Raw genomic sequence first — 6648 nt, 5'->3', positions numbered from 1 at the left:
CAGGAACTTTTTGTTACACTATCTTATAACTTACTGTTGCTATATAGAAAGTTCTTGTTTTCATTTAATTCTTATCTGTTAAGAAAGAAGCTTGTATCTGAAAGCTTAATTAGAGAGAAAGGAAGAAAGAGAGAGAGAGAGAGAGAGAGAGAGAGAGAGAAGGAAAGAAAGAAAGAAAAAACAATTTAGCTAATAATTGTGTGAACTCATCTCTAAATGACATTCAGGGATCTGCAAGGTCACAATCTGAGGGCTTGAGGGAGGCATAGCTTGACCTGATTTTTCAAGAAGAGATAACTTACTAAGTGATGGGTTAAAGAAATGAGACTGTGTGTGGTCTTTGCTTAAGAGTGTGATGGACTAGTTCTGATAGATTAGGAATAAAAGCTAAAACCCAATGAGAATAATAGAAAGATAAATGGGTGGCTATTATTCCCACTCTTTAAAATCAAGAGTAGTAGCAGTTCAGAATTGATTCAATGAGAGGGGATTGTGCTGAGGTAAAAAAAAAAAAAGTGGCATTCAGACATCAGAGCCATAGAACTTCTTTTGCTGTATAGATGCAGTTTGAAATCATGATAGAAAGCTATTTTAATAACACAGTCTTAGAGAAGAAGGAGTCTTGAGCAAAGACAAGAAATAAGTGAGGGATTCCAAAGATAAAAAAGGAAACTGAAACTGAAGACAATGACTGTAGAGTAATAATGGTGTATTTGAAATGCTGGTCCAAGGACTGAGACTGCAAGTATACATTGCCTTCTGGATCTAACAGACAGTATGCTTGTTGGGTGTCTTCTGGTGCTGTTAAAGGTAGTTTATTGCTTCTTTTTGTTTTGGTAGAAAGTAATTGAAGCAGTGAAAATATTTAAATGGAATGGGTTTGCAGGAAACATGAACTTCTAAAAAGTATAATTAGGTTTGAATCTAGAATTTTATAAAAGGTATTTTGGTTTTTAATAAAGGGTAAAAGCATTAGGCTCTGAAACTTAAAGATCACATTCATGGGGAGGAAAAATGATCATACTTTCAAGAGATACTACAGAGGAATGGTTTCAGTTTGGAAACTACAGATATTTGTTATAAAATGCTACAAGCATGCAAGCTGCTCATATATTTTATGTATCTGCTTCTTACCTGAAGACATAACAATTATTGGGTATGAATTTAAAGCACAGGAACATTTGAATTTCATAAATCCATTTTGTGACATCAGCAAATTTGAATATTTAGGAGGAAGACTTTAGTTAAAAAGTAGTGTACATAAACTTTTTAAAGATATGTTTTTATTTTGACTTATGAATATGTGTATGCATGTGTATATCCACTTGGTGTGGAGGGGCCTGCAGAGATCAGAAGAGGTGTTTGATCCACTGGAGATGGAACTACAGAGAACTGCTATAAAAACAGCAAGTGCTTTGAACTACTGAGCTATCGCCCTAGCCCCATACTTAAAATTCTGGTAATTCAGAATACATCTCTTTCACACAATAAACTGTGTGAATAAAATTTACCCTGCAGGGATAATGTTAGAAGCAGATTAGAAGGCAGATGAGATCCTGTGCCCATGTGATACAGTGAATAGAAGGAGAGGAATCAGGCTAACAAAGAGGAGAGTCCTTTCTAAATACTGTGAGGAAGAGCATGAGGACTCACAAAGGGAGGGTGCCAGCAAAGCTGTACAGTTCAGAGGAACAGAGGGAGAGTCAGCAGAACAGAGCAAACACTACAGCTGCAGTTGTGTCCAGGCCTGTTGATACTTATTATACACATCTGGTTTTTGTGGCTTGCTAGTTCATTATGTAAACCAAGTTGCCTTTGAACTCATAGAGATCAGCCTACCTCTGCTTCTGTAATGTTGGAGTAAAGGCATGCACCATCACTCGGAGCTATTTGAATGTTGTTATTTGAATATTTCTATGTAAACGAATGCTATCTATGTAGGCTGCCATGGCAGAGACTGTTAATTGCACTAGAACTCCCTAGAGAGGCTTTAACCAGACATTGCAGTGAGAATTTCCTCTCCTTCCCTATATCCCCATACTTTCCCCTGTCTTCCATCCTGTAAGAATCTCCTCCACTGAGATATTCATTCTTTAATATTAAAAAGCATGAAGTTTCATTTCCTGGAATTTTTTTTGCTGTTAAACATACAGATAGATCTTGACCATTCAGGGATCAAGAGTCTTGGTCTATCTGATCTGGGTAGGTCTGTGCTTATTGCCAAAGAGTTCTCTTTCACTAGGTATCTCAAAACTACATAATCAACAAAGCATACAGCAGCTTGATAAGACTCATTCTGAGATCATCAGGACCTAATTGTCTCAGAGTGACTGAGAGCCATGGTGTTTCCAATGTCCTTTAAAATGTAGGACAGAATGCAGTATTGATTTGAGATTTATGAATTCTGGCACAGAGTCTCCTTGTGCTGCTGTTGCAATTGCATAGGCTATTGCAGTCTTCCTTGATCATCTTAGCTTTTGAGTTGAGGACAGAGATCTGTTGTGCTATAGAACAGCATACTGACAGCTGTACATTGATCCTAGGCAAACAGAAAGCAAAAAGGAACAATTTCTAGAGGGAATCCAATGGTGGAGTAGATTATAAGGAAAATAGTGTGAAGGCAATTATTGAGGACAGTATTGTTTTAAAGAATGTACTTCTTTTGGAATTCGGTTTAGTTGGGGTGGGGTAGGCCTTTACTCAGCCAGATGGTGTCACCAAACATCAGAAGATATTTGTTTGGTAGGGCAGCATGAAGGAACCTGAGTTGCCAGTATCTTCCAGAATGCACTTACATGTTTGTACTAGCTTACAAGAAGGGGGAGGCTTGGTTTCATAGTCTAGGCTTTTACAGAGATAGGCCCTTATTTTTGTTGTTGTTGACTAAAGTACTTTCCCCCAAAGACACAGAGGACTAGCACAGGTAATGTCTGTATTTTGAGCTGTTATGAGTCATGAAGTTGCTTAATAATTTGTTTTTCAAATCTGCTTGGAGCAATAGAATTTTGATTCTCTGGTGGAATAAGACATTTTCAGTGTACAACTTTTTGCTTGTTTGTTCATTTTTTTCAAGACAGGTTTTCACTGTATAGCCCTGTATGTCCTTGTGCTCATCTGCCTCAGCATGAGTGTTGGGATTAAAGATGTGAGCTANCACCACCCAGACGCTGTGTGTTTCTTTGCTGTGTGTCTTTGGATGATTGACTTGCACTCAGCTCTAGGAAAGAGGCACTAGAGTCATCTTTGTTGCCTCCAAAATTTGCTGAAAGGTGCTATAATCTATCTGGGACCCCTAACAATAGGCCTTGCCTTTCTGTCAAATAGTGTATCTCTAAGTGGAACTCATCTCACCTCAACAGAGTCTTGGGTAGCTCTCAAAGTTGCTGTGATGTGGGAACATCAGTATTCATAGGATATCCTCCTGGGCAAGCAATGCACTATTCAATCTGACCCAGGGATGGGCACAGCATATCTATAGGGTTTTCTAAGTTATATGGGATTTAAAAAAAAATCAAGCGGAAAGAGTACAGCTAAGCAGAGAAAGCAGCAACCAAGAAAAATTTCACTAGCAGTACTGGTGATGGATCCCAGAAAAGCCCCCAAAGAGACTCAGCCTTGGTGCAGCAAGAGACACAGCCCACACTGCTATCTGGGTGAGGAGTTCCTTTGTCCTTTAGAAACTTCCACTCAGATAAAGATTATGTCTTAAGGGTCTACTGTTTCTTTTTAAAAAAGAGTCTAGTGTTATTAATCCACATGATACTCAGTTTTGTGTGTGAACTTGACATGAGCTAGAGTGATCAGAGAGGAGAAATCCTTAATTGAGAAACTAATTCTGCAAGACCAGGCTCTAGGCAAGCCTGTATGGTATTTTCTTTTCTTTTCTTTTTTTTTCTTTTCTTTTCTTTTCTTTTCTTTTCTTTTCTTTTCTTTTTTTTTTTTTTAAAAGATTTACTTATTTATTATATGTAAGTACACTGTAACTGTCTTCAGACACTCCAGAAGAGGGCGCCAGATCTCGTTACAGATGGTTGTTAGCCACCATGTGGTTGCTGGGATTTGAACTCTGGACCTTTGGAAGAGCAGTCGGGTGCTCTTACCCACTGAGCCATCTCACCAGCCCTGTATGGTATTTTCTTAATGCCTGATGTGATATGGGTGGTGTCTTCCCTCAGTTGGTGATCCCAAGTTCTATAAGCAGGCTGGGCAAGCCATGGGAAGCAAGCCAGTAAGCAGCACCTCTCCATGGCCTTTGTGTAGCTCCTACCTCTCGGTTCCTGCCCTGTTTGAGTTCCTGTTTTGTGTTTCTTCATTGATGTTCAGTTATATGGAAACATAAACAAAATAAACCCTTTCCTTCCTAACAAGGACAGTCAATATGTACTTAACATATAGGTGGAATAACTATATTTTATGGTTTTGATTTATATCTGCTTATTTCAACTTTTTTTGTTTAAATATAGAGACAAATAAAGGAAAAACATATTTCCTTATAAGGAATATTATTTTTGTTATAAATGTTCTGTGAGCCTGAAGCTTCATATAGTTTGGCTCAGTGAAGTTTAATGATATTTGTTGAAAATTTTAATTTGATTGCTCCAAGCTAATGTGAGGTTTCTAAGGGTCAAAGAACAGTCAAAATAGTTTATTCCAAGTGTCAAGTCTTTTTGATCATAAGCAGTATGTTAAAATGGCAGCTAGCAGAAGCCACTTTAAATTGAATTCAAGCAGTTTTTTCAAGAGTATAATTAAAATAATTGGTTCAGTCTGCAGACACACACATACACATCTAGAATAATGCAACGTTGTGAAAAGCATTACTGTACATACGAAAATGGCTCTGTGTAATATTCAAACCTTCATTTAAAGGTTTGTTCCCTGTACAAGAGTCTGCTTCTTCGATTATTAAGAATGAACTAGGCTTCTACTTTGAAATTCTTTAAATTCTTTTTTTTCTTCCCTGACTAGATCTCACTATGTAACACTGGTTGGTCTTGATCTCACTATTCAGACTAGTCTGCATTGAATTTATGGGGATATCCTGCTAATCAAGAATGAAAATCACCATACAAATTAAAGCCCATTCAGCAATCTTTATTTACTATGCATAGGTCTAATTCTCAAAAATGAGACTTAAGAGTACAATGTGGGTTAAATTTGAGGCTTCTTATTATAAGGAACGAGTATAAACTGGAGATTTTATTCCATAAGGATATTGCAAGTGAATTTTACAGAAGCAGATAGTAGATTCTATTATTTGACAGAACATCATATCTTATCAGGATGGAGTCCATGGGAGTCAAGCTCCATTCCAGGGCATCTAATCATTCCTTGATAGAATGTCTTATCTTATTAGGGTAGAGCATGGGTGAGCCAAACTTGGATTTTAGCAAATAGAAACAACTTATGCTGTTATAGCAAAATGGCTTTTTTCCCTGGGATGGAATCAGACCAGTCCATCACTGCCTGCATTTTTCTCCCCAGCATTGGGATTAAAAGTGCCACCATACTTGGCTCTTTAAAGTCTTATGCTTAGAGTATGTAATGTGTTTAGAAAGAAGTCGGAAACTTGATGTCCCATGTTCGCTGTGGACTAACCTCTGTCCTGACTTCAGCAACTAGCCTGGTAACTATGGAGGAATGAAAGGAGATAACCTGTGAGGACAAAAGATAGACAAAAAAGATAGACAGATGCTGGGGGGAAAGGTGTAAACCAAAGAGCACTTGAAAAAGGAAAAGTCTCCTTCACTCTCTTTGGTCTGATTTCATTCCTGCTGAATCAAGAATTTGGACACAACTAACTAAATTGTTGCAAAGTAACTTGTTAAAAATTTATTTCTGTGAAATATTTTGAATAAAATAATTGGAACAGCTAATAAACCTCATTTAAGGCAAATGGTTCTATACCACCATTTACCTATGACCTGGTAAGAGTTCCTTTTCAAATCTTGTCAGCACATTTTTCTCATCTAGAATCTGTATAGTTACCTCATCAAATATTTTATAGTCTTCTTTACAAAAGGGGAATTTTACAGAAGGTGGGGAGGCAGGAGTGGGTGTGTGGGAGAACACCCTCATAGATGCAGGGGTGGGGGGAGGGGATTGGGGGTTTCCAGTGTTGGTGGGAGAACCGGGAAAGGGGATAACATTTGAAATGTAAATAAAGAAAATAGCCAATAAAAATGTGAAAAAAGGGCTGGCGAGATGGCTCAGAGGGTAAGAACACTGACTGCCCTTCCAAAGGTCCTGAGTTCAAATTCCAGCAACCACATGGTGGCTCACAACCACGTGTAATGAGATCTGATGCCCTCTTCTGGCACATCTGAAGACAGCTCCAGTGTACTTATGTATAATAAATAAATCTAAAAAAAAATGTGAAAAAAAAGAAAATTCATTAGATAAGAGAAGTGATTTTACACTGATTTTTTTTTAAAGAAAAAGAGGGAAAAAACCAAACCAAACCAAAAAACCAACAACAAAAAAGCCAAAGATCAAAAATTCAGGTGACAGCAGATGCTGGCGTGGATGTGGAGAAAGAGGAACACTCCTCCATTGTTGGTAGGATTGCAAGCTTGTACAACCACCCTGGAAATCAGTCTGGCAGTTCCTCAGAAAACTGGATATAGTACTACCGGAGGATCCTGCAAT

This window comes from Mus caroli, chromosome 1, assembly GCF_900094665.2.
Source record: "Mus caroli chromosome 1, CAROLI_EIJ_v1.1, whole genome shotgun sequence".
Taxonomy (NCBI): Eukaryota; Metazoa; Chordata; class Mammalia; order Rodentia; family Muridae; genus Mus; species Mus caroli.
This window is presented reverse-complemented; position numbering follows the sequence as displayed.